Raw genomic sequence first — 16203 nt, 5'->3', positions numbered from 1 at the left:
AAGGCCAATTTTGACGGTATTAGACAGGAGCTTTCAAAAGTTGATTCGGGGATGTCTGGTGAGTGGTAGGTTTTCAGAAGTGAGATTACAAGGGTTCAGGGACAGCATGTTCCTGTTAGTGTGAAAGGCAAGGATGGCAGGACTAGATAACACTGGATGACTGGAGATATTGAGGCTCTGGTCAAGAATAAGGAGCAGGCATATGTCAAGTGTGGACAGCTGGGATCAAATGAATCCCTTCAGGAGTATGGGGGGTGTAGGACTACACTTGAGAAATAATCAAGAGGGCAAAAACCGGACATGACTTAGCTTTGGCAGACAAGGTTAAGGAGAATTCAAAGAAATTCTGCAAATATATTGAGGGCAAAAGAGTAACTAGGGAGAGAATAGTTTCTTAAAGAGCGACAAGGCCATATGTGTGTGGAACTATGAGATGGGTGAGATCCTAAACCAATATTTCACATTAGTACTTACTGTGGAGAAAGACATGGAAGCTAGAGGACTCAGGGAAATAAGCAATGATTTGTGAAAAGAGTCCACATTACAGAAGAGGAATTACTGGAGCTTTTAAACAGTATAAAGATAGATAAATCCCGGAAACCTGATCAATTGTATCCCAAGATGTTGTGAGAAACTAGGGAAGAAATTGCGGGGTCCCTTGCTGAGATATTTGTACCATCAACAGCCACGTGTGAGGTGCCGGAAGACTTGAGGATGGCTAATTTGTACCATTAGTTAAGAAAGGCTACAAGGAAATGCCAGGGAATTGCAGATCGGTGAGTCTGACGTCACTGGTTGGTAAGTTGTTGGAAGGGAGTCTGAGAGACAGGATCTACGTGCATTTGGAAAGCCAAGGACTGATTAGGGATAGTCAGTGTGTGGGAAATTGTGTCTCTTTGAAGAGGTGACCAAGAAGATAGGTGAAGGCAAAGTGATAGACATTGTCTGTATGGACTTTAGCAAGGCTTTTGCCAAGCTTCCACATGGTAGACTGTTAGTGAGGTGAGATCACATGGAGTCCAGGGAGAGCTAACCATTGGATACAAAATTGGCTTGCTGGTAGAGGCCTGTGACCAGCATTGTGCCACAAGGACTGAGGCTGTGCCAATGTTGTTTGTCATTTATGGAAGCAGTTTGGATGAGAATATAGGAAGTATGATGAGTAAGTTTGCAGGTGACACCAAAATTGGTAGTATAGTAGACAGTGAAGGAGGTTATTTGAGAATGCAATAGGATTTTAATCAACAGGGCTAGTGGACCGAAGAATGGCAGAAGGAGTTTAATTTAGATAAATATGAGATATTGTTAAGACAACCCAGGGTAGGCTTACACAGTTAACGATAGGGCACAGGGGAATGTTGTCGAACAGAGACACCGAAGGGGTGCAATGCATAGTTCCTTGAAGGTGGCATCACATGGTGGTGAAGAAGGTATTTGGCGCGGTTGTCTTCATTGGTCGGAACATTGAATACATTGGGATGTCACATTAGAGCTGTGTAAAACATTGGTATGGCTACATTTGGAGTATCGCATACAATTTAGAGGGATATGGGCCAAAAACAGGCAAAACAGGCTCGTTCAGTTTAGGAAACCTGGTCGGTGTAGACAAGTTGGGCTGAAGCGTCTGTTTCCATGCTGTATGACTCTTTTGACTCTAAGTGTTTGGACTGAATCTGGAATGTGTACTGTCGGTCCAATATCAGCACCAAGGGAAGAGGGGAAATTTGTTGGCACTAGTTCAGATGAACTGAGCGAATCAGTGAAACTTTGTCCTTAATAATTTATTCTGTCTTCCAATAGTGACTTGTTGGGTAGAGTGCAGATAGTTAGTGTCTGACCCAATTATTTCTGAAAGAATTGAGATGCTGCATTCATGTATGACATGTTAACAGACTCTTTCAGAGATCTGTTGAACTCTGTTACACTCTGACCTTTACCCAAAGAGCTTTATGTATGTAAACAGCAAGGTGTTCAGTTCCATAATCAGCATGAGTTGAAACCCATGTGTGTTTTCTCACAGGTTCACAGAACTCCAACTTAGCAATGAACTCTGGATGTGGTAAATTCCAAAGTCTGGGGAATGCGTGTTCTGTTTTCCATTACCTGAGGTAGTGGAGAAACTAACACTACTTAGTCGAAGCACAAGCAGACTCTCAAACCATTGTAACAGAAAATCCATGAAGCATGAAAAACTGGCTTGCAATTCAATTATTGTCCCCATTTCCCCTGCATGAATTACATGAATTCTGCTTATTATCTGTCTCACTGTCTGACCCTGTCCTTTGCTGTGACATAAGGAGTAGAAACGGAAGTGCTTAGCATGCTGTCTGTGTTAGCAAGATATTGTTCTTGGTTCTAACAATGAACTGGCCCATTTAACATCAAAATGACACTGACACCAACCCTAATTCGCAGTTCATAGAGTCATAGAGATGTACAGCATGGAAACAGACCCTTCGGTCCAACCTGTCCACACCGACCAGTTATCCTAACCCAATCTAGTCCCACCTGCCAGCACCCGGCCCATATCCCTCCAAACCCTTCCTATTCATATACCCATCCAAATGCCTTTTAAATGTTGCAATTGTAACAGCCTCCACCACTTCCTTTGGCAGCTCATTCCATACACGTACCAGCCTCTGTGTGAAAAAGTTGCCCGTTAGGTCTCTTTTATATCTTTCCCCTCTCACCCTGAACCTATGCCCTCTAGTTCTGGACTCCCCCCCCCCCCCCCCCCCCCCCCCCCCCCCCACACAGGGACAAGACTTTGTCTATTTATCCTATCCTTCCCGCTCATAATTTTGTAAACCTCGATAAGGTCACTCCTCAGCCACTGACACTCCAGGGAAAACAACTGTAATTGTCAAACTGGTTAATATGCTAGTGGTCACTGAAGAGAAGGCTAAAAGCATCTTCTTCATGTCTTCCCTACATTGAACTTCCATGAAAAGTAATTAGAATAATTATGTTCCATAACATTGATGTTTTCTACAAAGGAGAGAACAAAATTGATCATAATTTTCATCAATTTTGTATTCAGCAACATGAAGGATGCTATTGCTGGCAAATGGAACACTTCTTTTTTGTGGGCACCGATTGTCAGCTGCAAGTAATGTGATGGTTAGTTGTATCAAGGGATAGCTCGCTGTACTCCGCTCCAGTAATGGTTCTCAGCTTCAATCTCAGATCATCAGCCCTGCTCCAGCAGTGTGATGATTCTCCATTTGTCATACTAGCCATCCTGACCCCATCTGTTTGTGTGACTGTCATTTAGAGTTAAGTGGTGCAGTATCATGCTGTGGGCTTTTGTACACCAAAAGCAAAATTAATTACCAGGGGATAAAAAAGGAATCCCATTTTCTGCCTTGCCTCCATATACTGTCTGCTGTAACAAGGTGTTTGGGTTGGACAGTTCTCCACTTGGATTGACATTCTAGGCTGATTTCCCTGGTGAAGACTTTGAAGATTAACAGAACGTAACCCATTCTAAAATTCCAGGCATAGTTACGATCACCCGGGTATCTCCTACTTTGCCATCAGATTCCTATGTTTAAACTTGAGTAAATGGATTAATTTACCTCAGTCGCACTGAGTGATTCACAGTTGCTGGATTAAAATCCTGCTATTTCCTCCCGAACAAAATTGTGGGTCTAACTACAGCACATGGATTGCAGTAATTCAAGCAGGTAGCCCACACCACCTTGAAGGTAATTGGGGATGGGCAATAAATGCTGGCCCAAAGATATCCACATCCCATGAATTAAATTTAAAAATGCAAATTGTTGCAGGTGATTGTGAAACAGTATAATTGAAATCAGGATAGATAGGAAAGTAATTGTCAAGCAGAAGCAGAGAGATTGCAGAGGGATACAAATACCTTAAGTGAATCAACAAAGATTTGTCAGGTGGAGTACAACTTGGGAAAATGTAAACTTGCCCATTTAAATAGAGAGAGATTTCAGAATTCAGTGGTACAGAAGGTTCTGGGTGTCTTTGTACATGAATCTCAAAAAGTTAGGATACAGGTATCTCAAGTAATTGAGAAGCCAAATGCAATAGGGAAGCTTTACTATAGCTGTACATGACCTTTGTGAGACCACATCTGGAACACTAGGTGCAGTTTGAACTTTTTATTTGAAAAAGAGACATAACTATGTTGGAAATAGCTCAACTAAGCTTCAGGGGACTCATTTCTGGAATGAAAGGCTTATCTTATGAAAACACTTGGCTGAACAGATTAGGTCTATATCCATTGGAGAAAGTGAGGAGTGCAGACACTGGAGATCAGAGTCGAAGAATGTGGTGCTGGAAAAGCACAGCAGGTCAGGCAGCATCTGTGGAACTGGAGAGTCGATATTTTGTGCATGACGAGCTTATGCCCAAAATGTCAATTCTCCTGCTCCTTGGATGCTGACTGATTGGCTGTGCTTTTCTATATCCATTGGAGTTTAGAAGAATGAGAAATGATCTCATTAATATATATATAAGGTCTTGAGAGGTCGATGTTACCTCTTGTGAGGCAGACTAGCAGGAAGGGACACTGTTTAGGAACAAGAGATTTCACTTTTAAGAGCAAGATGGGGGGGGTGGTTGTTATTTGGTGCAATTCTCTTCCCGAGAAGGCAGTGGAGGCCGGGGTTGGGTATTGTATTCATGGTTGAGTTATTTGGATCTTTGATAGACAAGGCATCCAGGGTTATGGGGCAGGCAGACATGAAACTGGAGTTGAGATCACAGTCTGATTAGCCACAATCTTATTGAAAGGCAGATTAGGCTTGAGGGACCAAAGGGCCTGTTCCTGCTCCAAAGTCTTACGTACCTATGTTTGGAAGAAACTGTAAATTATGGGTACAGAGGAGACTCACACTCTGATCCCAGGAATGAAAATGTTCGGTTATGCGGAAACATTGGAGAAGCTTCAATTGTTCTTCTTTGAACGGGGAATGTTAAGCAAAAATCTAATAGAGGTATTCAAAGATTGAGGGGTTTGATTGGGCAAGTGGGTAAACTGACTAGTGGGTCAGTAAACCTGTCAGCCTGGCTTTCTCTTCTTGTTTATTCTCTATTCAGTTGAATCTTTGCGGTCTGCTCACCACTGTGGATTTTTACATCAGATATTCGGGCTACTTCCCAACAGCTACTCCTCCCTTCCTTGGACTCACAGGCATTTATAGTGGAGAAGAAGATTATTCAGTTCATCATATCTTCTCTTGTCAACAAAGATCTTAGCTACAAAGAGAGGAACAAAGAAGGTTGAGGAGCAAACCTAATAGAGGTGTATAAGCTTGAGGTCATGGACAGGTTGAATAGAAAGTAGCTGTTCCTCTTAGTTGAAGGGTCAGTAACAACTGGGCAGAATTTTAAGGTGAAAGGCATGAGGTTTAGAGAAGGTTTCCTAAGTTTTAGGATTTGAGGATTTTTTTCACTCTTTGGATGACAGGGATGTGGAATATACAGACTTCCTGGGCAAACGGCCTCTTCTATATACGTATGTATATATGATTCTATACACTAATCCCATTTTCTAGATCTTGGCTCATAGCCCTGGAGGTTCTGGCAATGCTTGTACATCCAAAAACTATTTAAATGTTACAACAGTTCCTGATTCAACAATCCTTGCAAGCAGTGAGTTCCAGACTCCCACCACTCTGAGCGCAAGGAATTCTCTTCAACTCTCTCCTCTTAGCCTCCTACCTTAAATGCCATCTGCCCTATCTGTGCCTCTCATAATCTTATATACCTCTTTCGGTCCCCTCTCAGTCTTCATTGCTTTAAGGAAAACAGCCTGAACCTATCCACTCTTTATTCATAGATCAGACCATCTATCCCAGGCAGGATCCTGCAAAGTAGGAGCAAATTACTGCAAATGCAGGAATCTGTGCTACAAACAAAAATGCTACAAATCTCAGCTGGTCATATGAATAAATATTCATCTGATGAAGACACATCTAGACTCAAAGATTAGCTTGCATTCTCTCCATGATGCTGACAGACCTACTGTGATTTCCAGAATTTTTGTTTTCATTGTCCTGGGACGCTGCATCTCCTCTGCATCCTCTCTAGTGTAGTCGCATCGTACCTTTAACATGGTGACCATTACTGCACACGATACTCCAGGTGTGTCTAACAAGTTCCAGTTGCCATTCTGCTGTGTGTTCCCTCGATAGACAAAGCTGTGTTTCTTATCCTTTCATTCACTGGGCAGCATTCTCTACCTCCTTTCCAGAAACTGAGCAGCGATATCTGGCTGACAGTATCCTCGCTGTTTGTCTTCAGCTGTCGAGTCTGGGCACACAATATAAGGTCTTACATGCAATTAATGTTAATTGAATTAAGTATGCAGTTATCAAATTTTATGGCTGAACCTTAATCCCCACAACAATCCAAATTGGTGGATCAATTCCAGTATTACCATTCCATCTCTCTCTCAGCTATTAAAAACTGCATTAGTAGATCCAGTTGGATGGCTATCTTTATTCTTGAAGAAATATTAAGGTCTGCATGTTACTAAATCACAACTCTGTGTCACAATGTCAAGCATCTCTCTGTACTTTCACACCTCATGAGCACTACTCATTTTCTTCAGCAAACTCAGAATTCTGTGGCAAATTAATCACACCCAGACCTGTCCACCATCGCCAGGGTGCAAATCAGGAGTATGATGCAATACTCCCCACCTGCCTGGATGAGTGCAACTCCAATAGCACGCAAGAAACTCAATATCATCCAGGAGAAAGCTGCCAGCTTAATTGGCACCTCATCAATCACATCAACCACCTCCAATATTCACTCACTTCACCACCAAGACAGTGGTAGCAATGTGCATCATCTGGAAGAGGCACTGCAGCAACTCATCAATGCTCTTTCGACAGCACCTTCCAAGCCCTTGACCTAAACCACCAAGAGAGGGACAGCCGATGTGTGGAAACCCTGCAACCTGCAAGTTTCCTCTAAATCACACATCATCCTGACTTGAAACCCTATGGCTATTCCTTCACTGTCTGTTGGTTCACAATCCAAGTGCTTCTTTCTAGCAGTATTGTGGTATACATACATCCCCATTGAATGCAATGGTTGGACAAGATAGTTCACTACTACTTTCTCCAGAGTAATTAAAAAAAGAAGTAATTAATGCTGCCCTTGCCAGTGGCATCTAGATCCCTGTGAACAAGCATAAACAAAAGTTGAAGACCTCTGGAACTACCCAATTTGTGCCAGCTGTTACATTGATGAAGAAGACATTGGCACTAAAGCAGTTTTTGGAATCCGTGTAGTGTTTGAGTTGGTTCCCTTGAAAGCATGTAGTTCACTAAGGCAAGACTGTAATTGCAGGGGGTTCTGCAGCTCACAATCAACCCCACGTGGACAGGAAATTGCTGACTGTACAGGGAAAACAAAGGAATTCCAGTCCAGTAGAAATACAGTCCAGTTTTTCCGCAGCATTTACCTCCCAAACATGTGACCTCTACCCAACTGGAGTGTCAAGGTGAGCAGGCACATTGGAATGCTATCACCTCCTACATCCTTTCCTTTGGCATGGATACATATTACTGTTCTTTCATTTTTACTGGGCCAAAATCCTGAGATTTCTGCCTTCCAGGCACCATGGATGCACTTTTACTATGCAGACTGCAGTGGTAGAACATAGAACAGTGCAGCATAGTACAGGTCCTTCAGCCCTCAATGTTGTGCCGACCTTTTACCCTACTCTAAGATCAAACTAAGCTACATATTCTTAATTTTAATATCATCCATATGCCTATCCAAGAGTCATTTAAATGTCCCTAATATATCTGAATCTACTATCACTGCTAGCAGCAACTCACCACTCACCATTCTCTGTGTAAAGAACCTACCTCTGACGTCTTCCTCCAAATCACCTTAAAATTATGCCCCCTTGTGATAACCATTTCTACCTTGGGAAAAAGTCTCTGGCTATCCATTCTGTCTATGCCTCTCGTCATATTGTACATCTCTATCAAGTCACCTCTCATCCTTCTTCGCTCCAATGAGAAAAGCCCTAGCTCCCTCAACCTTTCTTAATAAGACATGCCCTCCAGTCCAGACAGTATCCCGGTAAATCTCCTCTGTATCCTTTCTAAAGCTTCCACATCCTTCTGATGGTGATGTGACCAGGACTGAACACAATATTCCAAGTGTGGTGAAATCTGAGTTTTATAGAACTGCAACATAACCTCATGGCTCTTAAACTCAATCCCCCTGCTTGCAACTTTGAGGGATCTATGGTCGTGGACCCCGAGATCCCTCTGTTCCTCCACGCTGCCAAGAATTCTGCTTTAACCCTGTATTCTGCATTCAAATTCAACTTTCCAAAATTAATCACTTCACATTTTTCCAGGTTGAGCTCCATCTGCCACTTCTCAGCCCAGCTCTGCATCCTGTCAATGTCCTGTTGCAACCTACAACAGCCTTACACACTATCCACAACTCCACTGGCCTTTGTGTCATCAGCAAACTTACTAACCCACCCTTCCACTTCCTCATCCAAGTCAGTTTAAAAAAAAAACTTACAAAGAGCAAAGGTCCCAGAACAGATCCTTGTGGAACACCACTGGTCACCGTGCTCCAGGCTAAATACTTTCCATCTACCACCACCCTCTGTTTTCTATGGGCCAGCCAATTCTGTATCCAGACAGCCAGATTTCCCTGTTGCCCATGCCTCCTTACTTTCTGAATGAGCCTACCATGGAGAACCTTATCAAACGCCTTGCTAAAATCCATGTACATCACCTCCACTGCTCGACCTTCATCAATGTGTTTTGTCACATCCACAAAGGCTTGTGGGGCATGACCTGCCTCTCTCAAAGTCATGCTGACTATCTCTAATCAAACTATGCTTTTCCAAATAATCATAAATTCTCTCACTCAGAATCCTCTCCAATATTTTGCTGACCACTGATGTAAGACTGACTTCTGTAATTCCCAGGGTTATCCCTATTCCCTTTCTAACATTTGATACCTTCCAATTTATCTGGCACAATGCCAGTGGACAGTGGACTCATCACCACCATCTCAATAATAATTCAATAGGGATGGCCAATAGTTGTAAACCTTTGCCAGTGATGCCCATTTCGCCAAGAATGATTTTTTATACAAAGCAGAAGAGTTGCAACTGACAAGATTCAGGAATACTCAATGATTTGCCAGGAACCGAGAATAGGTGAAGGAGGTAAGCAAAAGAGACCCAGCCCAGTCTGTCATTGATACCAGTTGGAGAAGTGGTGGCGAGCAACTTAGCAGAAGCTTGATCATGTCGGAATGCCAGTGCGTGAGAGTGCATTGCTAGTGTGATGAGGCCAGAACAATACAGAACAGGAACAGGCCCTTTGGCTCTCCAAACCTGCGCCAACACATTTTGCCCTTCCATACTAAAATTGTCTTCACTTACAGAATCCGTATCCCTGTATTCCCTTCCTATTCATGTATCCGTCCAGCTGCTTCTTGAATGCTTTTGTGCCTATTGTGTTTGCTTTCAACACCACCTCTTGCAACATGTTCCAGATACTCGCCACTCTGTGTGAAAAACCTGTCTCGCACATCTCTTTTAAACTCCCCTCACCTGCACCTTGAACCTGTGTCCCCTCGTAATTGACCCCACCACACTGGGGGAAAAAACCTCATACCGTGCACTCCATCCATGCCATTTCTAATCTTATAAACTTCTATCAGGTCACCTTTAAGTCTCCTGCATTCCAGAGAAAAAAAAAGTCTATGCAACCTTCCTTCAAAGCTAAAATTCCCATACCAGAGAACATCCTGGTAAACCTTTTCTGTCCCCTCTCCAAAGCATCCGCATCCTTCTGGTAGTGTGGTGATCAGAACTGTACGCAACATTCCAAGTGTGACCTAACTAAAGTTCTGTGAAGATGCAAAATAACTTGTCTATCCTTATACTCAATGCCCCATTTAATTAAGACATGCATGCTATAGGCCTTTTTTACTGTCTTATCTACCTGTGCTGCCACCTTCAGTGATCTGTGGACCTGCACACCCTGATCTCTCTGAGTATTCTAAGGGTTCTGCCATACATTGTACAATTTTACTTCACCTTCCAAAATGCATCACCTCACTTTGTCTGGATTAAACTCCGTCTGCCACTTTTTCAACCTATGCCCCCATATCCTGCTGTATCCCTGACAATCCTCCTCACTATCCTCATCTTCACCAATCTTTCTAACATCTGTAGACTGACTAATTAGACCAGCCACATCTTCCTCTTATGTGAACCATGGACGGCAGAGGTCCCAGCACTGATCCCTGTGGAGCACCAATAGCCATGACCCTCCATTCTGAAAAGCATCCTTCCACCATTACCCTCAATTTCCTATGACAAAGTCAGTTCTGTATCCATCTTGTGAGCTCACTGAGATACCATGTGACTTCACCTTTTGTACCAGTCTGCCATGAAGGATCTTGTCAAAGACTTTACTGATGTCCCTGTAGACAACATCAGCCACTTTTCCATCGTGAAACACCTTCGTCACCACCTTAAAAAACTTGATCAAGTTATTGTGGCACCATTTCCCCTGCACAAAACTATTTCTAATAAGTCAATTTGCTTCTAAATACGTATAGATCTTGTACCTGAGAATCTTTCCCAATAACTTTCCTACCACGGACATGAAGCCTAAGGACTGTAATTTCCTGGATTATCCCTATTACCCTTCTAAAACAATGGGACAACATTGGCTATTCTCCAGTCCTTTTAGACCTCACATGTGGCCCAAGAGGATACAACAATGTCTATCAATGCTCCAGCAATTTGCTCATAGATCATAGAATCCTTACAGTGTGGAAATGGGCCATTTGGCCCAACAAGTCACACCCACCCTCCGAGGGGTAACCCATTCAGACACATTCCCCTACCCTAGTACTCTATATTTCCCCTGACTAGTGCACCTAACCTACACACCCCTGAGCACTATGGGCAATTTAGCATGGCCAATTCACCTAGCCTGCACATTTTTGGACTGAGAGAGGAAACCGGTGCACTCGGAGGAAACCCATACAAACACAGGGGCAAATGTGCTAACTCCACACAAACTATTGCCCGAGGATGGAATCAAACCTGGGTCCCTGGCACTGTGAGGCAGCAGTGCTAACCACTGAACCACCCTGCCACTTAGGGTTTGTTCTCTTGCCTCACTCAATATTCTGGGATCGATCCCACCAGGACCCAGGGACTTACCTACCTTAATACGTTTTAAGACACACAACACCTCTTTCTTTCTTAAGAGCAACTTGGCTGAGAAATTCGACACTCCCCTCCGAGACAATCCTCCACCAATTTGGTGGATAACAACACAAAAGTATTCGTTGCGGACCTCACCTACCTCTTCTAGTTCCACACACACATTCCTTCCTTTGTCCTTGAGTGAGCCAACTCTTTCCCTGGCTCCCATCTTCTTTTTAGATGTGTATAAAAAGCCTTGGATTTCTCCATAACCCTGTTGCTAACGACTTTTCATGACTCCTTTTAGCCCTTCTAATTCTTTGTTTAAGTTCTTTCCTACTTTCCTTATGTACTTCACTGGCTTCGTCAGTTCCTATCCTCCTACACCTTACATATGCTTCCTTTTTCTTTTTGACCAAGGTCATGACATCCCTGATCATCCAAGGTTCACCTAACTTGCCATACCTATTTTTCATTCTCACAAAAATATGCCGCTCCTGAACTCTTATCAACTGCTGTTTGGAATGCTCCCACACGTCCGATATGGATTTACCTTAAAATAGCCACCTCCAATCAGCATCCTCCAGATCCTGCCTTCCCCAAATATATCTCCTTCACCTGAAGACTTCTGTTATCCCTCTCCATAAGTATCTTAAAACTCATGGTATTATGGACACTACTCCCAAAATGTGTCCCCACTGAAACTTCATTCGCCTGACCGGGCTCATCTCCCAAAACCAGGTTCAGTGTTAACCCCCTTTGAAATTAGATTAGATTATATTACTTACAGTGTGGAAACAAGCCCTTCGGCCCAACAAGTCCACACAGACCCTCTGAAGAGCAACCCACCCAGACCCATTCCCCTACGTTTACCCCTTCACCTAACACTACGGGCAATTTAGTATGGCCAATTCACCTAACCTGCACATTTTTTGGACTGTGGGAGATGGAGGAAATCCACGCAGACTCTGGGAGAATGTGCAAACTCCACACAGACAGTTGCCTGAGGCTGGAATTGAACCCGGGTTTCTGGCGCTGTGAGACAGCAGTGCTAACCACTGTGCCACTGTGCTGTCCCTTCTCTAGTTGGACTGTTTGCACACTCTGTCAAGAAACCCTCCTGAATGGTCCTCTCAAATTCTGCCGCATCCAAGCCCCTACTGTGAAGTGAGTCCCAGTCAATAGAGGGGAAGTTAAAATCACCCACCACAACAACCCTGCTGTTGGGAGGCCTGTATTATACACCCAGCATTGTGATTTCACCTCTCCTATTCTTGAGTTCCATCCATATTGTATAGCTATGCTATATGCGTCCGCTGATGTGTCCTCCCTCAGTCCAGCTGTGAGGTCCTCCTTTACCTGTAATGCAAACACCACCCACCTCTTTTATGTCTCCTGTCACACCTGAAATATCTAAATCCTGGGATCTCCGGTGCCAGTTCTGTCCCTATTTCAGCCAAGTCTCTGTAATTGTAATAATATCATAGTTCCAAGTTCTAACCAAAGCTCTAAGTTCATAGAGCTCTGCCTATTATACTTCTTGCTTTGAAACACATGCATCCCAGACTACCTCCCCTGCTCTTTTCATCAGTGTTTCCCTTCTTGTTCTTGTTCTTAAAAGTATCACAGTACGTAATAACAAGTAGAATTGAATGCAGAGTCTAGATTAGAGTGGTGCTGGAAAAGCACAGCAGTTCAGGCAGCATCTGAGGAGCAGTAAAATCGATGTTTCGGGCAAAAGCCCTTCATCAGGATGCTGCCTGAACTGCTGTGCTTTTCCAGCACCACTCTAATCTAGACTCTGGTTTCCAGCATCTGCAGTCATTGTTTTTACCTAGAATTGAATGCAATCTGATGTCATTGTCCATCATTTTATACTTTGCCTGTCATAGTGTGGAAAACAAACATAGGGTTGCTCATGATGCTGACCATACAAATTCCTGTAGTGTTGGATTTATTTTTAAAGACCTGCCATTGATTTTGATGTGATGATGCTATTTTTTTTTGCTTGTAGCCACTGATGACTCCCACAGTGCTCGGACAATACAAGGGTTAGTGATCTCTTTGAATTGGAGCACATTACATTTATTAGTTAACATTGCTGCTGTGACTATTTGTGCTTTCATTTTAATTAGAAACTCTTTGTTTTTGACAAAAGTTTTTTATCTGTTCAACTGTGGGATGTGGACATCGCTGGCTGGCCACCATTTATTACCTGTCCCTCGTACTGCATTTAATCTTTAAATTCAAGCAGACTAAATTTTTGCCTTTTCATTCCTGTGGTGTTTTATCACTCCCCGACTATGATACTGTCAGAATTGGCATTCTCAAGAATTGGAGTGTTCATCAGTAATTTGATGGAAGGTGTCATCATCAATGCTATCAAGCAGCACCTGCTCAGCAATAACCTGCTTCGTGATGCACTGTTTGGTTTCCACCAAAGCCACTCATCCCCTGACTTCATTATAACCTTGGTTCAAATATAGACAAAAGAGCTGAATTCAAGGTGAAGTGAGAGCGACAGTCCTTGTCATCAAGACTGTATTTGACCGAATGGGGTATCAATGAGCCCGAATAAAACTGGAATCAATGGAAATTGGGGAAACTCTCTGGGTTGGAACCATATCTGGCACATAAGAAGATGAGTGTGATGTTTGGAAGTCAATCCTCTGAGATCCAGGATATCTCTGCAGGAATTCCTCATAGTGGTTTCCCAGGCCCAACCATCTTCAGCTGTTTCATCATAAGGTCAGAGGTAGAGCTGTTTGCTGATTGCGCATGTTCAGCATCATTTGCAACTCTTCATATGAAAATTCTAAGAAGGAAACGTCACTGATAGACGTAGTCTATAGGCAACCAAATAATAATATCACATTTGGGCAGGCAATAAACAAAGAAATAACTAATGTCTGTAAAAATGGTGTCAGTTATCATGGAGGATTTTAATCTACATACCGCTTGGTCAAACCAGGTTAGTCAGGGTAACCTTGAGGAGGAGTTCATTGAATGTATCCGCTATAGTTTTCTTGAACAGTATGTAACTTGAACTGGATTAGTGGCGCTGAAAGAGCACAGCAATTCAGGCAGCATCCGAGGAGCAGTAAAATCGACATTTCGGGCAAAAGCCCTTCATCAGGAATAAAGGCAGAGAGCCTGAAGGGTGGAGAGATAAATGAGAGGAGGATGGGGGTGGGGAGAAAGTAGCATAGAGTACAATAGGTGAGTGGGGGAGGAGATGAAGGTGATAGGTCAGGGAGGAGGGTAGAGTGGATAGATGGAAAAGAAGATAGGCAGGTAGGACAAGTCATGGGGACAGTGCTGAGCTGGAAGTTTGGAACTAGGGTGAGGTGGGGGAAGGGGAAATGAGGAAACAGTTGAAGTCCACATTGATGCCCTGGGGTTGAAGTGTTCCGAGGCGGAAGATGAGGCGTTCTTCCTCCAGGCGTCGGGTGGTGAGGGAGCGGTGGTGAAGGAGGCCCAGGACCTCCATGTCCTCGGCAGAGTGGGAGGGGGAGTTGAAATGTTGGGCCACAGGGCAGTGTGGTTGATTGGTGGGGGTGTCCCAGAGATGTTCCCTAAAGCGCTCTGCTAGGAGGTGTCCAGTCTCCCCAATGTAGAGGAGACCGCATTGGGAGCAACAGATACAATAAATGATATTGGTGGATGTGCAGGTAAAACTTTGATGGATGTGGAAGGCTACTTTAGGGCCTTGGATGGAGGTGTGGGCGCAGGTTTTGCAATTCCTGCGGTGGCAGGGGAAGGTGCCAGGATGGGAGGGTGGGTTGTAGGGGGGTGTGGACCTGAACAGGTAGTCACAGACGGAACGGTCTTTGTGGAAGGCGGAAAGGGGTGGGGAGGGAAATATATCCCTGGTGGTGGGGTCTGTTTGGAGGTGGCGGAAATGTCGGCGGATGATTTAGTTTATGCGAAGGTTGGTAGGGTGGAAGGTGAGCACCAGGGGCGTTCTGTCCTTGTTACCGTTGGAGGGGTGGGGGTCTGAAGGTGGAGGTGCGGGATGTGGAAGAGATGCGTTGGAGGGCATCTTTAACCACGTGGGAAGGGAAATTGCGGTCTCGAAAGAAGGAGGCCATCTGGTATGTTCTGTGGTGGAACTGGTCCTCCTGGGAGCAGATACGGCGGAGGCAGAGGAATTGGGAATACGGGATGGCATTTTTGCAAGAGGTAGGGTGGGAAGAGGTGTAATCCAGGTAGCTGTGGGAGTCGGTGGGTTTGTTAAAAAAAAATGTCAGTGTCAAGTCGGTCGTCATTAATGGAGACGGAGAGGTCCAGGAAGGGGAGGGAGGTGTCAGAGATGGTCCAGGTAAATTTAGGTCAGGGTGGAATGTGTTGGTGAAGTTGATGAATTGCTCAACCTCCTCACGGGAGCACGAGCTGGCGCCAATGCAGTCATCAATGTTGTGGTTCTGTTCGCTGAGCTGGGAATTTGTGTTGCAGACGTTTCGTCCCCTGTCTAGGTGACATCCTCAGTGCTTGGGAGCCTCCTGTGAAGCGCTTCTGTGATGTTTCTTCCGGCATTTATAGTGATTTGTATCTGCCGCTTCCGGTTGTCAGTTCCAGCTGTCCGCTGCAGTGGCCGGTATACTGGGTCCAGGTCGATGTGCTTATTGATTGAATCTGTGGAAGAGTGCCATGCTTCTAGGAGTTCCCTGGCTGTTCTCTGTTTGGCTTGTCCTATAATAGTAGTGTTGTTGTCCCAGTCGAACTCATAGGACAATCAAAGCTGTTTTTCAAAGGGTGTAGCAGAAGTATGTACAGTGAAAAGGAAGGACTGTAGAAAAAGTGGTAATCTGCCACGGGTGTCTAAGGAAATAAGGGAGGCTATCAAATTGAAAGACAAGACATACAAAGTGGCCAAGATCAGAGGGAAACAAGAAGATTGGGAAAACCTTAAAGGTCAACAGAAAGCCACAAAGCTATGAAGAAAAGTAAGATAGATTATGAGCATAAACTAGCTCAGAATATAAAGACAGATAGCAAAAGTTTCTATA

The 16203-nt window shown here is 44.0% G+C and overlaps 1 protein-coding gene across 3 annotated transcripts in view; it reads left to right on the top strand.

Annotated features, from left to right (window-relative positions):
* rnf123 (ring finger protein 123) overlaps positions 1–16203 on the top strand; it is a 390439-nt gene that overhangs the window by 263086 nt on the left and 111150 nt on the right. The gene's annotated exons all lie outside the window — the stretch shown is intronic.

Source organism: Chiloscyllium plagiosum, unplaced genomic scaffold (assembly GCF_037043375.1).
Source record: "Chiloscyllium plagiosum isolate Xiang-an unplaced genomic scaffold, Cpla_swu_hap1 HiC_scaffold_14, whole genome shotgun sequence".
Lineage (NCBI taxonomy): Eukaryota > Metazoa > Chordata > Chondrichthyes > Orectolobiformes > Hemiscylliidae > Chiloscyllium > Chiloscyllium plagiosum.
Note: the sequence above shows the minus strand (reverse complement) of the source record. Positions and strands in the feature narration are given on the sequence as shown.